This window comes from Centropristis striata, chromosome 10 (assembly GCF_030273125.1).
Source record: "Centropristis striata isolate RG_2023a ecotype Rhode Island chromosome 10, C.striata_1.0, whole genome shotgun sequence".
Lineage (NCBI taxonomy): Eukaryota > Metazoa > Chordata > Actinopteri > Perciformes > Serranidae > Centropristis > Centropristis striata.
The window spans coordinates 22,829,975-22,841,134 of NC_081526.1; the positions used below are offsets into that span (position 1 = coordinate 22,829,975).

The 11,160-nt window shown below is 42.0% G+C and overlaps 1 long non-coding RNA gene across 1 annotated transcript; it reads left to right on the forward strand.

The window, feature by feature from the left end:
• The first annotated feature begins 5,617 nt into the window (after window positions 1-5,617).
• LOC131978966 (uncharacterized) lies at window positions 5,618-10,913 on the forward strand. The gene is made up of 3 exons (XR_009395018.1): window positions 5,618-5,724; window positions 5,918-6,053; window positions 9,794-10,913. It is a non-coding gene; the product is annotated as an uncharacterized LOC131978966 (long non-coding RNA).
• The last annotated feature ends 247 nt before the right edge of the window (window positions 10,914-11,160 follow it).

Below are 11,160 nucleotides of genomic sequence, written 5' to 3' on the forward strand. Positions count from 1 at the left end.
AACATGCTTATTTAGAGATTTAATCATCTTTATTTAAGAAATTGTCAAGTGAAATTATCTGTCCATACCCTGTTCTATTTGCAACTGGCAGAGTCGCTCCCTGCTAGCTATTAGAAATAATACGGGTTAAAGGCACTTCTGCTTTGGCTTCACTTTTTAGGCCTGGAGGTTGCTGCTTAGGTTCATGAAGCTTTTTATTGGATGAAAGAAGAAAAACATTTATAAAACAGCTGGATTATTGTTTTGATAATGAGATGAAAATTGATATTGTGTTGTTTTGTAATGTGTTGTTTTGACTCATTATTTGGAGCTGCAGAAGTAGAATAGCCGCTGAAGCACTTTGAGGCTGGTGTTATTGTCCTATGGCAAACCTATTCATAGACTTAGTTGACTTTCGTTATTTTCTGTGGTTTAAGGTCTCGGCAACAAAACTACTTGGTTAGGTTCAGGAAAATATCATGCTTTGGGTTAAAATAGACCTTTTCACCACAAAAGCCACCTGTTCCAAAGGCTTTTCTGGCAGAAAATGCTAACTTCTCCTGTGTGCTCTTGGTGTCATTTGTATTTTTGAAAGCCCTTTTATAAGCACCTACATTTCAAGTGTTTCATAAAACATTTTTGAGTGTTGCACGAATTAAGTGAAGCTTGCAATATAGTTTTAGTAGACAGCTTGGGACACCCAAATACAAATTGCTTTACTTAGCCTACTGTTGCTGCTGTCATCCGATTGTAGTGGAGTGCTGCATTTACACTCTTGAATGCAACTCCAGGCTTGACTCCTCCCCCTCAGCCAACCCCCTAATCAGGGATACATAAAAGGCAGCTGGGAGCCTGGCTCGGCCTTTGCCTCATTCCCTCCTCGGTCAGTGGTGTGACTGCTGTTTGTCAACAGTCTGAGCAGTGTGCTACAGAACAGAACAGAAGCCATGCCACACTCCCTTAGAGTAGAATTCCTGCTAGAGGTGGTGAGTAGGATGAGCTACAAAATTCACAATTGCAGCATGGTGAACCAGGAAACTATGTAACTTGTGGTTGTCTTTTTGTAGGTTCACCTGCTGCTGTTCTGCTTGTATTTGCTTTTTGTTTTCATATTAGTTTATTTCTGTTAACCAACTGGGTTGTGTTTGTTGTTTTGTTGTTAAATTAATTTTGTTTTATTTTTCTTTCAGCAAGTTGAGTGTCAACTAAAGGGAGGCTAGGCACTTATGGTGGGGTCCCTCACAGTTTGTGTGTGTAAATAGGTTCACAAGAGACACGTGTGGATTTCCACCAGTTTGCTGTGAGTTGCTGTGCTGCACTAGAGGTGAGTATTGGTGGCACCCCTGGGCACTCCTTGTAGTAGACTGCCTGCCTCAGTCGGAGAGGAAAGATCCAGCTAAGATACTGGCTATATTGCAGGAACTGTATGGGTGTAGTAGGTCATATGTGTCCTTGCAGGAAGATTTTTTAGAAAGCAACAAGAGGGGGAAACGCAGCAAGAATTTTCTCATGCCTTACTGTGTCTGATGGATAAAGTTATCAAAAAGGCCCCTGATGGGCTGGTGAACAAAGAAGTGTTACTCAGAGATCAGTTTGTGGAGTATGTGTCTGATTGTTCTCTACACAGGGAACCGAAACAATTTGTCTGAGGCCATCCTACTGCCACCTTGATAGATGTCCGTACTGAGGCCATTAGGTGGGAACAAGAAGGTTTGCCAGGGGGTGAGAGGGGTAGAAGTTACTCTGTCCCCTCTGCAATTGGTTTCCAACACACTGTTCAAAGAGGCCATTCTGCTGATGGCAAGGCAAGTATTTGTTCTGTTAGCTCTGAGCTAAGTGAATTAAAAGAGATCCTCAGAAATCAGCAAGAACAGTTGACCCAACTTACCAAAAGTTTTGCAACCCTTAACTATGCCCCTAAAACTTACACGAGAGATGACCTTTGTCATCGATGCCAACAGCCTGGTCACTATGCTAGGGAGTGTAGGAGCAAATATGTAGCTACAAGGCCCCAGCCAGCCTCAGTAGCAGCCCACTTCACTAACAGGGATTGCCCACAGAACCAGGGAAACTCTCACCCCCTGAACTGTTGAGCCAAAGTTCGGGTGGGGGCTTCTCTGGCTCTGAGTCTGTAGTGGATGGTTCGGAAATTTGGTGGCAGCCTGCCCACATCTTACCCTCAATGGGTGGGGTCCCAGTTCCATGCTTGGTTGACACTGGATCCATGGTATCAACTATAACTAAAGGTTTCTTTGTACAGCATTTTGAATTCTGGGGTCCAGAGAAACTCCACTCTTGTAACTGGCTGAGGCGAAGTGCTGCTAATGGGCTATCAATACCATACATAGGTTACTTTGAGTTGGATGTGCTGCTTTGTGGTAGAGTCATTCCCAATCGGGGGGTGTTGGTGGTCAAGGATCCCCCACACAGTGTACCCTCAGTCCCTGGTGTGTTGGGTATGAACATTATTAAGGAATGTTACTGGGAGTGTTTGTGCTACACAGCCCTGCTCTCTTTAACTTACCTTGTGTTGCAGGCTCCCCTCCAAATTCAACAGGCCCTCCAGCAGTGTCACCAAGCTAAGGAACCTCTTGTCAGCTCAGGTCAGGACAAAGTGAAGGGTGGAAGGGTATGTAGAGTTCCGAGGGTACCATGAAAATTATGGCGGCCACTTGCTCCAAACACTACCTCGAAAAATGAGACCTTGTTTGAACCCCTTAGCCGAGGGTTGCCCGCAGGCCTTTTAGCCTCTCCAGCACTGGTCAGTGTGACTAATGGTACTGTGTACATCCCCATTGTCATTGTGGGACCCAGGATGTTTTATTGTACCCACGCACTGTTTTGGGTTCATTGACTCATGCCCACCAGGTTGGCTGCCTCTTCCTCAAAACCTGTGGGAGAGCTCCAGTTTCATCCCAGACTGTGAACAATTCAGTACAGGACAAGGTTGCTGCTATTGACTTAACAGCTCTTACAGAGCAGGAACAGTGTCTTGCTGCACAAGTATAGTGGTATCTTTTCTGATCATGAGGGAGATATAGGTTGCACTAACCTCATTTCTCATGATATCCCTTTAGTGGATGAGGCACCTGTACATCAAAGGTATAGGCACATCCCTCCTTCAGAATATGAGGCAGTCAAGGCCCACATCCATCAGCTACTTAAGGCATATATCATCAGGGAAAGTAGTAGCCCCTTTGCCTCTCCCATTGTGCTGGTAAAGAAGAAAGATGGCAGCCTTCGTTTGTGTGTGGACTACCGGCTCATGAACAGTAAGACCCGCAAGGATGCTTTTCCCTTGCCCCACATTAAAGAGTCCCTTGACGCCTTGTCCGGGGCTCGCTGGTTCTCAACGTTGGACCTTGCTGCAGGCTACAACCAGGTACCAGTAACAGAAAGGGACAAAATGAAGACTGCATTCTGCACTCCCTTTGGGCTGTTTGAGTGGAACAGGATGCCTTTTGGGTTGTGCAATGATCCAAGTACCTTCCAGAGATTAATGGAGAGAATCTTTGGAGACCAGCATGGTCAGTCATGGTTGTGTACTTTGATGATGTTGTCTTTTCCTCCACTGTGACAGAGCACATGGAATGGCTGGAAAGTGCTCTTTCTTCAAGCCCGAGGTAAGCTACTTGGGCCATATTATATCCAGGGAGGGGGTGTCCACACACCCTGGCAAGATAGAAGTGGTTTCCAAGTGGCAGTGACCTAACCATGTGTCAGAGTTGCATTCCTTTCTAGGATTTGCAAGCTACTGCAGATGGTTTATTGAGGGGGTTGCAAAGCTTGCTGCTCCTCTACACCACCTAGTAGCTGATCTGACTAGCACCAAATCCCGGAAACCTGCAACAAGGAGCCTACCTGCCTTATGGACAGAGGAGTGTGACTTGAGCTTTGAGAGCCTTAAAAGTAGGTTGGTGTCTGCCCCTGTCTTGGCCTATGCCAACTTTTCTCTACCCTTCATCCTTGAGGTTGATGCCAGCTACCAGGGACTGGGTGCAGTGCTCTCCCAAGAACAGGATGGCAAGATCAGACCGGTAGCTTATACCAGCTGTGGCCTCAGGCCTACAGAGCATAATGGGAAATATGGCTCTATGAAATTTGAGTTCCTGGCCCTTAAATGGGCCCTCACTGAAATTCAGAGTGCCTGCAGGACAAAAATGTGTGGTGTATATAGATAATAATCCCCTCTGTCATCTCTCCACAGCCAAGTTGGGAGCTACAGAACAGCGCTGGGCTGCGAAACTCGCTACATTTGACTTCATCATCAAGTACAGGTCTGGCCGAAGTAATCACAATGCAGATGCCCTCTCCCGGCAGCACCCAGCCAGCACAAGAATTACTGACTATGTAGCCTCTGGCCTTCCCATTCCAGCACCATTGCAGCAGGCTATTAGGACCACTCCGGTTGTCCAAGGTACCCAGGCCACGATATCAGCTTTTCCTTCTCACACACACTCTGACCTACGTGTTTTACAGGAAACTGACCCCACCATCAAGGAATTTCTGAGATTCTGGGCCCGGCAGAAGAAACCTGATGCAGTGGAACGGCGCCAGGTCTCTGAAGAAACACTGTTGTCAGCCAAACAGTGGGACAGGATACGGGAACAAGATGGCATGCTCTTTCATTAAGAATGCCACACTGAGAGGGGAGGGGTTCTCCAGCTGGTGCTGCCTCTGTCCCTTAAGAGCCAGGTCCTGAGGCAGCTGCATGACGAACATGGACATCAGCATGACAACATGGACGTTCGTCGAACGAACAACTGATCTGGTCCATCAACGATGCTACTGGCCTGGAATGCACCATGAGATCAAGCAGTGGTGTTTGGAGTGTGAACTTTGCCAGGTAGCTAAAAACACACAACCTGCTGCCGCTACTTACATGGGTCATTTGCTGGCCTCTCACCCAAATCAAATACTGGCTGTTGACTTAACTGTGCTTGAGCCGTCGAAAAATATAATGGAGAACGTCCTTGTCCTGACAGATGTCTTTTCCAAGTACACGCAGGCAGTAACGACCCACAAGGCAGAAACTTTGAGAGCACCCCCCCCCTGCTAAAAAGTAAAGTGGGTTATGTAACTGTCTGCCCTTCTAGTGAGCCACTGCAGGAGATTGAACCCCCTTCAGTGGAGGAACCTTCACAGGATGGTGAATGGTTGGTGGTGGTCCGGGAACCTACCGCAGCATCAATGGTATGGTATGGTTGCAGACTCATGCCACCCCTGTGTTAGTTCAGCCTGAAGTAGCAACGTCCTATTCTGGGAGCCAACCTCTGACAAGCCCACGAACTGAGCCAACTTTCCCCCCAAGCAACAGCAAGGCCACCCTGAGGAGGACAACCCGTATCACCGCTGGGAGATTCCACAACCCCAATCACTTACCACAGGCAGTAGGGAGTAGAGTAGTAGGGGCTACGAACTCTCTGGTATCTGTGCCAACAGTCTCTCCTATTTTTAGGCCCTGGCAATAAGTGTGCATTGTCGGGTCGTCGATTTAAAAATGGGGGGTAGATTGTAGTGGAGAGCTGCATTTACACTCTTGAATGCAACTCCAGACTTGACTCCTCCCCCTCAGCCAACCCCCTAATCAGGGCTACATAAAAGGCAGCTGGGAGCCTGGCTCGGCCTTTGCCTCATTCCCTCCTCGGTCAGTGGTGTGACTGCTGTTTGCCAACAGTCTGAACATTGTGCTACAGAAGCCTGCCATTCCATTAGTCCCCTAGAGTAGAATTCCTGATAGAGGTGGTGAGTAGGATGGGCTACAAAATTCACAATTGCAGCATGGTGAACTAGGAAACTATGTAACTTGTGGTTGTCTTTTTGTAGGTTCACCTGCTGCTGTTCTGCTTGTATTTGCTTTTTGTTTTCATATTGGTTTATTTCTGTTAACCAACTGGGTTGTGTTTGTTTAATTAATTGTGTTTCATTTTTCTTTCAGCAAGTTGAGTGTCAACTGAAGGTAGGCTAGGCACTTATGGTGGGGTCCCTTCACTGTGTGTGCGCGTGTAAATAGGTTCACGAGGGACACGTGTGGATTTCCACCAGTTTGCTGTAGCTCCTGTGCTGCACTAGAGGTCAGTCTTGGTGGCACCCCTTCAACTGTATTTGCTGGTGATACTGTGCTGCATTGTTTCTTTGCCTCAGTCATTTTTGCCTGTGGCTAGTTTTTGAGAGGATTGGTTGAGAATCAGTGTGAGGGCCATCAGTGTTATGGAATACCCACTTGCCATGAATCTGGTTTTATACAGGGATTTTAAATGACAGTGATTCCTCATTATGGATAATAATTGTAATACATTTCAAAATGTATGACAAAGTTATTCTTTCAGATGGCAGTAGTGATACGTTCTGCGTCTTTGTTCCAATCGTGTGAGAGGCCACAAAGGTCTCTGTTGTGAAACACTGCCCAGCTTAGATCTCCTATAATGTGATTATTTGGCTTCTTGTTCCTTTGTGTACCTGTGTAGTATCAATAACATGCGAATTATGAAGGCATTGTTCTGTGTTTTGGTCATGATGCGACACATATTTCAGATCTCAATATACAGCAACTCCTCAGAGAGAAGTGTCATGGTGGTATGTATTACCCCCCCCCCCCCCCCCCCCCCCTTAGGACACACAGGTGTAGGTTTACAAACACACACGAATGCATGCACGTACGCATTCATGCACGCTCACACGCACGCACACAGGCAAGTAGCGCACACACATACTTGGAGACTGTGTTTATAGTCAGATTTAAAAGTATTTTTATTATAACTCTGTCCAAATTGCATGCCTGTGACAACACTTTGTAATTGAAACCCTTCAGCTGACAGCTGAGAGGTCATAAAGTATTGGTTCACCTAAATTACATAAAAAAAATATGTTTTCTTCATTTGAAAGGCAAAATGTATTTCCAGGAACAGTGTCCCAGTTACTGGGAACTGTTGTTGAACCTACTTCCTACTGACAAAAAAGATCCCATGAAAACAGTTGACAACATGTTTGAACAGGGTCTGAACTAAGCACGCAGCAAATGCAGGTCAATTGTCGTCAGGCCATCCTCCATGTAACATTCTTTTGTGTGTTAATATATTGAAGCTTTATTGACAATATAATTTACATTTAATGTATTTCCTTGTAACATGTATGATTACAAAGTGGCAGCTAAAATTTCTGAGTGCAACCGATATGGGTTTTTTGTGAACATACCAATCTTTCAGGGGAAAAATTCACCAATAACCGAAAGAGCAGCCAATATAGTGCATTTTAGCTGACATGAAAATAGACCTTTTTTATGTGGTTTGTGCACCAATATTGCACTCATATGACTCTGTGAAGGTACTCAGTCATCAAATATATTAAACAAATAACTTTTTAAGAGTATTTAACAAATACATCATATCACATTTTACATTGTCAACCAATTCTAGAAATGACATCTGAGAAAATAAAGAATAAATGAAAATAAAAGAAAATAAAGGGCTTAATATCAACAGCAATCCAATCCAATCCACTTTATTTATATAGCACAATTTTTTAACAAACAAGGTTTCCAAAGTGCTGCACAAACAATAAATGGATAACACAATTCAAAGAGATGTAGTAACAATAGAACAGTAAAATGCAATAAGATAAAATAAATTAAAAATGGGATAAAAATAAATAAAATGAAATGTAAAATGTACTGCCAGCACAAAATAAAATATGCATGTATACAAATAAAAACAGTAAAGTACAGTAATGTATGTTCAGCATCAGTCAATTCCAACATATACACGAATACTAACAGATACTATATCTCTCCATATATACGCAGTTGCCTGCCACAGTGGGAGACAGTGAAAACAGTTTATTTCAGACCATTCAGTCATTTATGTAGTTCTTCAAGGATCTATCCTCATTACTCTTCTTTTTTTTGGTTGGCTGAAGACAGTCAAGTCAAGCCAAGTACATTTTTTTATTAAGTCCTTTATCATAAATCACAAATTTATCTCAGGGGGCTTTAAAAATGATGGATAGATTGTTAACATGTATGAAGAATGAAAGTGCTGCCAAATGGATACAGTGTCTGAGCCTCATCTTTTCAAGTAGCCCTTTTCAACAACCAGAGCTTATTTGGTGAAAAACCTTGGTGCTATCTTACAAACCAGCCCGCGTTTCCACCAGTTTTGAGCAAAACCATTATCATAAAGGATGTTTCATCAACGGGCGGCACTGCATAATGCACAGTGTAAATAAACAGTGGTAACAAAATGGTGGATTGCATTACTTATCTTCAATAGTCTGTCCTGTTATCACAGCTATTTCTTTAAAAAAAAAATAAAACAAGCATGGACCAACTTTTGATGCACTGTAAAAAATGATTTTACAGTAAAAAACTGCTAAACCATGACAGTAAAATTAATTCAGTTTCAGTAACAATGAAACACCGTAAATGTAAATATCAGCCAAAACAGTATTTTTTCCATTTTTATTTTTAAATACATTACTCCACTGTAAAATTCACTGGCACCGTGTTGTAACAAAAATACACTGTAATATATACAAGCCATCATTTTTGCATTTATTTTTTGTAAAAAATACTTTTTCTAACTGTTAAATGTACTAAACACTGTATCTCCAACAAAAATATACTGTAATATTTATTGGTAAAATATTTAATTCATGCCGCATTTATAAAGTATTTTCTTGTCAATTATATGGCAGATGGAAAAACTTTTATGGTAAAATATGTTTTTTTACAGGTGTGACAGGAAGACGCAGAATACCATTATTTGCATGACACACCTACTTCAGGTCACAAGGAAAGCCTGCTTTTTTTTGGTTTTGGTTAGAACGATGAATAGGCAGTTTAACTGCAACTAATTAGTGGGTTTCCAGGAATTAATGGACACGCAGCCAATCAGAATTGAGCATTCACCCAAACCATATAATCCTCAGTATATAGTGGATATAATGACGAAGTGGGTAAAGGCAAATAGAACAGCCAGAACAGTCTGGTACGTTCAGAAAATCAGGAAGGAACACATCTGCCATATTATGATACCAAAATCTAAGACGATATCCAGTCTCATTTAATGATATTGATATGTTAATATATTGCCCAGCCCTAGGTAAAGGTGGTTTGTCAAGAGGCCAGTACACATATGTATGTGTGCACAGAACTTAAGCAGGTCATTCACACAGAAGGGAAAAAAGAAACCAACTAAAGGAAACCACCTTTTTATCAGATCTTGTGATCTTATCAGACCCTCAGGGAGCATGTGTTTATATTTTTATGAGCACAACTCATCCTATGATGCTTGCTATTTCCCTCCAAAAACCTGAGGTCAATCAGCCAGAGCAGCAGTTAGTCTGCAGAAGGGGGGATTAGCTCATGTGCTGTGCAGGCTAAGCCAAAGAACCCTCTACTGTCCGTTCCTTAATGCTTATTAGGCGCTCTCCACCTCGAGACAGCTCCTCCTCATAACACGCACACATACACATACACACACAAATATGCAATAGGACAGGTAGCATTTTGACAGGACCTTTTGTCATGTGTGCTATGTCACTTTAGAGTCATTGCAGTTTATTGGCATTGATGTTGATTATAAACAGCTATATACACATATATACACATTGGCTAAAAGTGTCTAGTAAATAGCAAATAATAATAAATATTAAAATAATAAATACATTAGATACACAAATTAATAACACTTTCCTTTACTCATACAAAAAAAAGCATTTTAAGATTTTCAGATTTCAAATTTGAGGGCTAAGTGTGTTTCCTAAATTCATTTTATTCTAAGTTTCTAAACATCTCATCTTTCATTGTGACGTACAGGTGGTTAGAGAATAATCCAGCCTTGTGAGGAGTGAGAGTGCGAGCGTCGTAAGGCGTCTGGACAACATCCTTGGGACTGGCGACTCCGCACGGCAGGTCCAGACAGACCTAGAGAGGGGATTTGGTCACGCAGGAGTGGGAAACTGGGGCACACTGGGATCTGTGGTCCTGAGAGTAGAGTCCTGGGTTTTATTGAATGAGCCTGAGGCAGACCCAGCAACAGTTGCTGCCACATCCCATTGGTCCAGCTGCAACTGGTGGCGTGCAGATATTGGGTATCAGCTGTTGTGCTGGCAGCTGTCAGTCAGTAACCACCTGCCTTTGCGCTGGATTGGCTTCTAGACTGGCTTTGTGTCAGGTCTTTGGACTGTGTGTGCGTATGTGGGCAGGTTATATATACGTGACTGGGACTACAGAGGATATTTTGATGGAATTTTCAACTTCCATGGATTAGGATAAACACTGGAGCATCAGCATGTACATGTCAAACCTGGGGTGAGTGTTATTCATTTGCCAACACCATGTTAAGCAATGTGTGTGTTTAATATAGGCAACCTTTAGATTGAACTTGAAAGCATCACAGTAGATTTTCTTATAGTTTTACCTGATTTATTAGACTACAGAGTCTGTTGTTACTGCAGCTGCGACACTAAATATGATTACATTTTTTGAAACTTTTTAGTGTTGCAATGTGTGCACTGACAAAATAAAACATGACATTTTGTACAACCTTGTCATTTGATTGTAAAGGGCAATGTTATTTTACCCATTTGTGCATGGTAAGTGTACATTCGGCCTGCAGGGAAAACAGAGCAATCAGAGGCCAAATAATCACATTACAGTAGTTATAAGCTGGTTACTGTCTCAGGATGGATGTTTCTGGCCTACGATGTGATTGGAACTCACAGAATGTTACACTGATGTTGAATAAATAGTGTTCCCTGGGTGTTTAGAGGGCTTAGGTGTGTGTAGACTCTAGAAAATGTGAATTCATTTTTTTTTTCCATTAAAGATATGCAGTTTTTTTTCCTTTTTAACAATTATTATTACAGTCCCAAAAGCTTTAAAACAAAACTTTCCAGATAAAATATTTAATATTATTTATTTATATATATATATATATATATATATATATATATATATATATATATATATATATATATATATATATATACACAGATTTTACAGCATTCATCTGACTATTTAAGTATTTTGGCTATTTTTGACCTGTAAAATCACATTCTGTAAATCAAAGAGCAGATTCAGAAACATTGACAAATTATTTTCCATAAATGAGCTTGCTAATAATAAAAAAATAATAAAAAATAAAAAATAATAAAATTAATATTAATAATAGTGATAACTTC